The following is a 10313-nucleotide window of genomic DNA, read 5'->3' as shown; positions in this document are numbered from 1 at the left end:
TTTGGGGTCCCTGGACCATTTTAGATTCTCCAGGCTTAAAGGAGAGGCGATTCTGGGACTCCTGAGGCCACTCCTTGTGCAACAGTCTTTGTTAGGCCAGAAATAACCTGGGAGGCCTTGAGGAGGGTGCAAACTGGGAGCCGGTTGCGTCAGAGTTACTAGGCAACCCCCAGCGTGGTTCAGCCGCTAGTCCCTGTGTTGCCCTCTGGTGGCCGCTCTCTTACACTGCAGGCCCTGTCCGGTCTGAGCCCGGGAAGCACTGCCACCTGGTGGACCCGCTGTGGTCAAAGATCCCATTCAAGTACATTTAGTTCCTCCTAGGCAAACAGCTCCTAAGGCTTCCCTGGTGGCTCAGTCGGTAAAGAACCCACCTGCAATGCAGGAGACCTGGCTTCGATTCCTGGGTTGGGAAGATTCCCTGGAGGAGGGCAGAGCAACCCACTCCAGTATTCTTGTTTGGAGAATCCCCATGGACAGAGGAGCCTGGCGAGCTGCAGTCCGTGGGGTCCCAAAGAGTTGGACACGGCTGAGCAGCTAAGCACAGCATAGGGAGACAAGGGGGCAAAGAGGTGTCATGGACTCCCGTGAGCACCCCAACTGGGATGCCTCGACCCTGCATCAACCACTTCCTCTGGGGCTAGCTCAACTCCTTCCTTATTCTTTCCCCATTTTCCTCCCAGATGTTCAGGCCGACAGCTAGAGCCCTGAAATTTGGAGAGGGCATAGAGAGCTGTGAGACTGTTCTGTTCATAAGGAAGAGAGATGCCAGGTGCCCCTCCATCTGTCCTCGGTTGTCATTCAGACTTAAGCATTAATATTTCAGTCCAGTCGGCTGCTTGAGTCTCTGGCGCCATGAAGGCCTCCAATTGCATCTGCCCTCTGTGAGGACAAGATTCCTTTTCCCTTAGATGGGCCAAGGCCAGGTGGAATTGCTGAGGAACTTCGCCAAGGAGCAAAGTGAAGGTCAAACATAAACTGGGACAGAGACATGCAAAGCCGATACAAAATGCGGAGATGGCAGAGGCCACACATAGAGATAGGCTCGGCAGAGAAACTTTGTACTTTCCTTTCCTGAGCTCTAAATCAGGTTGCCTGGTCCCATCTTCTGGGTCTTGGGGCAGCTTCCCTTTTGGGTCTGGGGGATGCTGAGATGCCCACAGGAAGGAACCTACTTCTACCAGAACACCTGAGAGGAATAGTGACCTGGACCCTGAAATCTCGGCTCTTCATTGGGCAGAGTTTGTGTCAGTCATCTCTGCCTGGCGAATAACTGAGAACTGTGGACGTTGCTCAACTGGAAAAATGAGAAGAGGGCGGGGCCTTTTGAAACTGAATGAGTCCTGGTCCTGGCTAATGGGTCAGGTGGCCTCCAGTATAACTAGGCCTTTGAGGCCTCAGAACAATGTGGATGATGATTTAGCTGCTAATTCGTGTCCCCCTCTTGCGACTCCATGGTCTGTAGCCCGCCAGGGTTCTCTGTTCATGAGATTTCCCAGGCAAGACCACAGGCATGGGTTGCCATTTCCTTTTCCAGGGGATCTTCCCAACCCGGGGATCAAACCCAGCGTCTCCTGCATCCTTGGCAGAATCTTTACCAACTGAGCCACCAAGGAAATTAGAACAATAAGTGAACAAATTTCAGTGAAAGATTGAGTGAATTATAATCTCTGGCTACGGACATCCCTTCCCAATCCCCTCCATGGGAAAGGACATGAATAAGGCCTAAGAGCTTGGAGCCTTAGAGATCATCACCTTTACCCTCCCCTTCCCCCACCCCTACCCCGGAGGGAAGACAACTGTAGGGAAGTGCAAGGCCAGAGTTGGCCAACATAAGCGCTGAACTGGGCCTGCACTGGGGGGAATTCTTTCTCACCCAGGATGGGGGTCTGTGGAGGTGCTGAGAGCACTTAGGGGGCTGAGCGGCTCACAGGTTTGCCAGGGATGGGTCCCTTGAGGGATGGCCGAGGAGAGGGAGAGTGGGGGCCAGGGTAAGAAAAGGGGGATGGGACAGTGACAAACGCACAGAAAGACTCGTGGCCTGGCCTTTCAGAGATCATTCAGAGATCTTTACATTTGGAGACATTCAGAGTGTGTCCTGAGGCCTTGGCATCTGTGTTTTCTCTGACTTTCTCTTCACTGACCCTTCAACTTTATCCCCCCGGGGGTCTGCAGCTTGACTGAGGCCACCTTCTTCCAAGAGTGGAGGGGACCCAAGGGAGAGGAGCCCATGAGGCCCTGGTGGTGCAGCTCTGGGGGATAAGGGCAGGTAGAGGCCATACTTCTGAGTGACGGGCCCCGCCACTTCCTGCTTTATAATGGAAGCAGCTTGGCAAGTGGGCACATCCGGGGTGGCCCAGGACCCTTCCAATAAGGAGGAGAGTGGGCTCATTGCCATCTTAGCCCTCCCCCTTTCGGCTCTCTGAGCAGGGATATGGCCACATCCTGGGCAGCTGCCCCAAGCTTTCAGTATCCTTGGACAAGTTCAAGTCCACTTCAGGCCCAGAGAAGGGCTAGTTCATTCTTCTCTGAGCAAAGAGGGCGGCTGGTGTTTCCTTGATCGGTGCTGAAGATTCAGCTCACTCGTGACTCTGATGCCCCTGTGAAAGCTTCTGGCTGTCAGAGCTCATAGACCATCTGCTTGGATTGCCCTGGTCTCCTCCCTCGGGGCACACAACCTGGCAATAATGTGTCCTGTTTGGCAGCTCGTGTGACATCGCTTCTTGTATTGTATCAGGTGACTCAGATAACGATCGTGCCTGTTGCCACTTAGAGTTCTCAAAGGGAATTCTGAGCAGCAGTGGAAAGATGAAACGAACCCAAGGGCGCTTGCACCAAACCCTGCCTGAACAGCTGGTGCTTAAGCCGTTGCTGAAAATAACAATCAGACAGCTTCTGGGCACGCATCGCATGGGGGATTGAATCCTATCTGGCAAATAGGAAACTCAGAGTGAGGAGTCTGGGTTCTAGATAAATAAATGTTATAATTACCCGAGAGAGAACTTGATCGGTTGTGTGACTCACCACTTGTGCCAAGAACAAACTTCAATATTTGTAGGGTTTATGTTCTAGAAGGAAGATTTAATATTCAAAACCTCTGCTGGGATTATTTTTAATTTGGTTGGAAATGTTTCTTTTTATTGAACAAATTTTATCAAGTGCTGACTAAGCAGACAGCTCTTGGGATGTTGGGTGGGTGGTGGGTGAATGCCACTTGGATCTGAGGGGCTGGGAGGAGGAGCAGGGAACTCCAGGGAGGAGGTTGCCTGGATCATGGAAGGGGAGGGATGGAGAGGAGGAGGGACACAGCTGGAGATGGAGTGGTGGGGGAGTGGGGGACGCTGGATGCTTCTGGAATGACAGAGGGAGGGGGAGGGGAGCATTGAGGAACTTTAGAAATGACTTTTTTTTTTTAAAAAAAAACCTTTTATTTTGTATTGGAGTATAGCCAATTAACAAACAATGTTGTGAGAGTTTCAGGTGAACAGCTAAGGGACTGAGCCATACATATGTATATGTACATGTATCCTTTCTCCCCCAAACTCCCCTCCCATCCAGGCTGCCTCATAACACTGATCAGAGTTCCATGTGCTGGAAAGAAGGACCTGGTTGGTTACCCATTTTTTAAATTTTATTTTTATTTATTTATTTATTTTTTGGTTACCCATTTTAAACATAACAGTGTGTGTATGGCCTTCCCAAAGTCCCTAACTATCTCTTCCCCGTCCCCACAATGGGCAACCATAAGTTGGTAAAATGACTTTTTAAAAAAAATGGGTTGGAGTGTAGTCTTTTCCCATGTAAATCATTGGACAGTATTAAGTCAAGTTCCCTGTGCTATATACTAGGTCCTTATTAGTGATCTGTTTCACATATAATAATGTGTATGTGTCAACCTTAACCTTTCAGTTTACCCCTCCTCTCCCCTTACCCCCCAGTAACAAGTTGTTTTCTGTCAATATCTATAACTATTTCTGTTTTGTAAGTAAGTTCATGGGTAGCCTTTTCTTAGATTCCTCATATAAGCGGTATCATATGATATTTGACAAGACTTTCTTTAGAGACTCTCTTGACGTGCCGAGGTCTTCTCTGGTGGTCAGTCAGTAAAGAGTCTGCCTGCAATGTGGGAGACCTGGGTTCAATCCCTGGGTTGGGAAGATGCCCTGGAGAAGAAAATGGCAACCCACCCAAGTATTCTTGCCTGCAGAATTCCATGGACAGAGGAGCCCGGTTGGCTACAGTCCATGGGGTCACAAAGAGTCGGACACAAAGAGTCGGACACAAAGAGTCACACTTTCACTTTCTTTCTTTGACATGCCTACTGTGGCACCTCTTCCGCCCCACCCCCATGACTTGTACTTGTTCGTCTCCCTTCTCAGCCATAAGATGGGCTGAGACCCATCCTTAGCCTTTTTTATACCCTTAACAACAAAACAATGCCTGGCCACAGGGTGCTCAGGGCATATGACTGAGCAGGTGGCAGAGAAGGAAGGGCCAAGAGGTCAAGGACGCTGCCTCACTGAGGATCCAGTGATAGCCAAGGGTGACGGCAGTAGAACTTTTAAAGAATTCTGAGAATGTTTTGCTTTTTTGTGTTTGTTAGTTTCTATTACAGCATCACTTTCTCTGTGTCTGTTGGTAGTAATATCCTCCAAACTCAAAGAGGCATTGTGGCTTTCCTTCCCAGCCAGCTGGTGGGGGAGATGTTGGCGAGTCTGCATACCAGGCTGATGGGAAAGAGAAAGTGCTGCCAGAAGCCCCAGGAGTCACAGGAGACAAGATGGGGTTTGAACTAGCAGGAAGGTTCAACTTCCATCTGAGCTGTTCTGTTCCTGCTCCACCAGTGGTTCTTCAAAATGCTAATAACAGAGGGACCAGAGCATCTTCACTCTGGCTTTTGGAGGGGACGTCCCTGGTGGTCCAGTGGTAAAGAATCTGCCTTTCAGTGTGGGGATGTGGGTTCAGGCTCTGATTTGGGGACTAAGATCCCACATGCTACAGCTAAGCCCTCGTGCCACAACTAGAGAAGTGCAAAGAAGCCCACGCTTGTCACAACTAGAGAAAGCCCAGGTACCACAAGGAAGACCCAGTGCAGCCAAGAAAGAAAATCTGGCTTTTGTACAAGGCTCTTTTGTAAGGGCTTTCCCCAAGGCTGGGACTCCTGGAGGCCACCCTCATACCCTGTTTTCTTTCCTTCAGCCCCTGCTCCTTGGGCCCCAGCCCTGCCCCCAGATTCCCACCATAGCTGACAATCATTTCTTATTATTGCTTCTCCCTAGTATGAAAATACAAATACCTGGTATGTACATTTATTTTCAGTCACCGAGTGACTTTTTTATTTTAGAAATGGCAGGAACCATGTCTATTTTGATGCTATTTATCAAGCAACTGAAAGGGCTGTACCCAGCCTGCTCTAATGTTTGGGCTGGTTGGGGCTCTGATCTCTGAGCTCCTTCCTGTCTTTTCTGACATTGCTCTTGTTGAGGGCGTTGTGGTTGAGTGGTCAGAGCACAGAGCTGGGAGTTGGGAGTCCTGGGTTGTAGCCTTAATTCAGGCACCGGTTGGTGACTTGGTAATGTTCCCTCATCTTTCTGGGAGATTAGGGGTTTGCTCCAGTGTTTCTGGATGTGGCCCTTGTTCTTCCAGGAGACCTTGGCCATTGCAGTGCCTGTTCCAAGAAGGTGGGAAGCAGGAGGCTATAGTGCCATTGTAACTCTAGGCTATTTCTGAGAGAAGGTACTAGGCTTAAGAATGTGTTCCTTTGCCTTGCCAGGTAGAAAGGAGCATAGATCTTGAGAGGAGCCTGCTTTTCCACCCCCTGGAGAATTAGGAACTCAGGGACTGAAGTGGGTAAGGTAGGGTGAGAGGATGGGGCTGAGTGATGACCTTGGAGAATGACCTTGGGAGTTATAACAGTAATCAGGCAAAACTCTGAGAGATAACCAGAATTAAATTGATAAAAGTTTAATATCCATAAGAATTATATAGTCCCAGGGGATAAGAAGCATATGGAAAGAATGTAGGGTTCTTTAGAGTTATATGAAAAAATACGTAGTTATGCATAATGAAAGTGAAAGTGAAAGTAGCTCAGTCCTGTCTGACTCTTTGCAACCCCATGGACTGTATAGTCCATGGAATTCTCCAGGTCAGAATATTGGAGTGGGTAGCCATTCCCTTCTCCAGGGGATCTTTTCAACCCAGGTCTCTTGCATTGCTGGTGGATGCTTTACCGGCTGAGCCCCCAGGGAAACCCCTTGAGTCAAGCAAATACGAAATCAGGGGACTTCTCTAGTGGTCCAGTGGTAAGACTTCACCTTCCAATGTAGGGTGTACAGGTTTGATCCCTGGTTGGGGAGCTAGGATCCCACATGCCTGGCCACCAGAAAACCCAGACCATATTGTAAAAAATTCAATAGAGACTTTAACATTTAACAAACAAACAACAAAGTATAAAATCAGATGTGGGTCTTGGGTGGGGGTTATGGACTGGACTCTGGTTCGAAAACCAGTGATTAATCACTTGTATCTAATGGGGTGATCTCTTTGGTTACCTCCATCTTTTAAAAAAAAGGCTTCCCTGGTGGCTCAGGGGAAGCGTCCCTGCAATGCGGGAGACCTGAGTTCAATCCCTGGGTCGGGAAGATGCCCTGGAGAAGGAAATGACCACCCACTCCAGTATCCTTGCCTGGAAAAATCCCATGGACAGAGGAGCCTGATAGGCTACAGTCCATGGGGTCACAAAAAATGTTTTATTTTTTGAAAAATGTTTATTTCTTTAGTCATTTCCTCTGCACTGGGTCTCTGTTGCTGTGCGCTGGTTTTCCCTAGCTATGATGAGTGCGGGCCTCTCTAGTGGTGGTGCGCGGGCATCTCACTGTGGTGGCTTCTGTTTTGCAGAGGACAGGCTCTAGGGCACACAGGCTTCAGTAGTTATGGGGCACAGGCTTTAGTTGCCCCTGGGCATGTGGAATCTTCCTGGACCAGGGATGGAACCTGTGTCCCCTGCATTGGCAGATGGATTCTTAACCATTGGACCACCAGGGAAGTCCTGGCTACTTCCATCTTTAAATCAGAAAATTAGAGACTGCAAATAGGGCTTGACCGGTCCATAGAGTCACCTGTCTAGTGAAGATGCAGTCTCGTTGATTAACAACCTGAGAAGAAAGGAAATAACGTCCCTTATGCATAGACATTTTAGTAGCCCAGGGAAAATTAAGAATTCAGCACACAATTGTTTAAGGGAATCAAAACTAGTAATGTTAATGTTTTCAAGTTCAAAGAATTTGTTCATATATTGTTATCTTAGCCCATTCAGGGGGCTATGATAAAATACTATAGACTATGTAGCTCATAAACAACAGATAGTTACTGCTCATTTTTCTGGAGGCTGGGAAATCCCTGATCAAGGTGCTACAGATTTGGTGTCTTGTGAGAGCCCACTTCCTGGTTCATAGACAGTAGTTGTCTTTTTTTAAAAATTGATTTGTAGTTGATTTACAATATTATATTAGTTTCAGGTGTTCAACATAGTGATTCATTATTTTTATAGATTATACTCCATTTAAAATGATTATAAACTATTGGCTGTATTCCTTGTGCTGTGCATTATATACTTGTATCATATTTATTTTATATCTAGTAGTTTGTACCTCCTGATCCCCTTCCTACATCTTGTCTCTCTCCTACCCATCTCCCGTTGGTAATCACTAGTTTGTCCTCTGTATCCGTTTGTCTGTTTCTGTTTTGTTACAGTCATTCATTTGTTTTATTTTTTAGATTCCACTTACAAGTGAGAGCATACAATATTTGTCTTTCTCTGTCTGATCTATTTCACTAAGCTTAATACCCTCCTGTCCATCCATGTTGTTGCAGATTGGTCATCTGTTTTCTTGTTGTGTTCTCATATGGCTGAAGGGACAAGGAAGATCTTTGGGGTCTCGTTCATAAGGGAACTAACTTCATTCATGGGGGCTCCACCTTCATGACCTAATCATCTCCCAAAGGCCTCTATTAATATCATCACTTTGGGCACTAGAGTTTCAACCTGTGAATTTGAGGGGGGCACAGACATTGAGTCTATAGCAATGATACTTAATGATACTTTATATTCATGCAATTTTAAAGAGATTTTGGTTCCTCTTTTGTATTTCACTGGGATGATTGATTGAGATTTGTGATTTTAAGATGAAATCTTTCTAAGTTTGCATATAGATTGGAAATTTAAGAGAATTTAAACCTGACCATTTTTTGTATGCTTAATTTATTAAATCTATAAGAGTCACCTTACTACTCGGGAAGGTTTGTCAGATGAAGTACTTAAAAAGGAATTGAATAAATTAAATTATAAATGCTGCTTAAAATGTTAAAGAGGTTTAATTAACTAAGTGTATAAATGGGACTAAACATTAATCAAAAGCCCTCTCAAAGTAATTGTTAATATTTGCTAGACTTATAAATAGGATAATAAGATTCCTAAGCTGATTTTTTTAAAAGCTGCTTAAGGAAGAACCATTTATTTCTGAATCTACACATTTAGTAAATCAAATTCTAATTTTCAGGACCTAAGTAAAACTATGAGTGATCTTTTTCATGCACAAAAGCCACCTTCAAGGATGTAAAAACTCTTCCCTCTAACCAGTGAGTGAGTCTTCAATGGTGTGGGAGGGAGGAGTGAAGAGAGCATGAGATTTTAATGTCACCGGGATTGTCTAATTTACCAGGTCAGGCTAGTTAGTGTATTCCACCCAATGCCCACTTGCTCATCTCAAAGTAGAGACTGTAATTAAGTTCGTGCTCACTGTGTAGGGGATCAGAATAACCCATGGGAGCATTTGGCAGCTAAGACAGTGGGTTCCATCGTTGTATCTTTGAGCTCCTAGCTGCCCCTCTCAGCAGCCCCTTCTAGGTTAAGTTCCACTACTCCATTAGCTATAAGTTACTCTCCAAATTATTTTCCCTAAGCAAGAATAAGGATGTTTGTGGTAAAGGCTGAGGTTTTTGTTTCCCAGAGGGGTTTGCAGCTGAGAGCCAGTGGAATGTGCAATCAGTCAGAATGCTTATTTGCATCCAATGGAAGCTAGATTTAGCCAATTTAAGCAGAAACCGACTGTGGAAAGCCACCCACAGAATCACTAGGGAAGTAGGAGAATGCAGCTCAGAAGCAATACTGACCAGAACCACAAAGACATGTTACAGAAAAGGTTTGGTGAGTACACGGCTGTCCCCACGGGGCATGTCCTGGTCTGGGCCCCTGGTGGTGGATGTTCTCCCTGGCATTGTTGCCATGGTTGCCCCTGGAATGGCCACCAGAAGGAGCCAACAAGTCACTTCAACTCCCCTGCTGGGGTGGTGTCATAGAGGCCAAGTAGGGGGCCTGGATTTCCTCCCCACATAGTAGTAATGAAACCCTTTTTCCTCCCATCAGGGTGATTTCAGAGGGGTCCTAGTGGAGAGTCGGAACTTTTCTTGTTGCCCATCAGCAGGAGACAGAGGGAAAGATGATAGAATGATGAAAGAGTCAATCTACCAAGATTAACAACCCCAAATGTATATTCATCAAACAACAGGGCAATGGAATATTTGAGGCAAAAACTGAGCTGAAAGGAGAAACAGACAAACCATAATTCTTGTTGGAGCCTTCAACACTTCTCTCTTAGCAACTGATACAATGGATAGAAAATCAACAAGGATGTAGAAGAACTCAGCAACACCATAAACCAGTAGGATCAAGTGAACATTACAGAACAATAACCCAACAACATCAGAATACACATTCTTTTCCAGTGATCATGGAGACTATACCAAGATAGACCATATCCTGGGCCATAAAGCAAATTGCAATGCACTTAATAGAATCAAAATTACACAGAATTTATTTTCTGACCACAGTGGAATTAAACTAGAAAATGAACAACAGGAAACTAACAGGAAAAGTTAAAACTTAAAAATGAAGTAACACTCTTTAAAATAATCCATGAACCAAAAAATTCTCAGGGAAGTAAAAAAAAAATGCTAAATTGAATGAAATGAAAATATAACATATCAAAATTCATGGGACACAGTTAAAGCAGTGCTCAGAGAGAAATTTATAGCACTAAATGTATACATTAGAAAAGAGGAAAAGCCTCAAATCAATGACCTAAATTCCCACTTCAAGAATCTAGAATCAAGATGGGCAAACTAAACCCAAAGCAAATGGAAGGAAGGAAATAATGAAGAGCAGAAGTCAATAGAAATGAAAACAAACAAACAAAAAGCCAATAGAGAAAACCAATGAAATGAATAACTTGTTCTTTGAAAAAACCAAGAAAATTGAT

The sequence above is a fragment of the Dama dama genome, chromosome 8 (genome assembly GCF_033118175.1).
Source record: "Dama dama isolate Ldn47 chromosome 8, ASM3311817v1, whole genome shotgun sequence".
Lineage (NCBI taxonomy): Eukaryota > Metazoa > Chordata > Mammalia > Artiodactyla > Cervidae > Dama > Dama dama.
The sequence above is the reverse complement of the archived record's forward strand: the minus strand, read 5'-3'. Positions refer to the sequence as shown.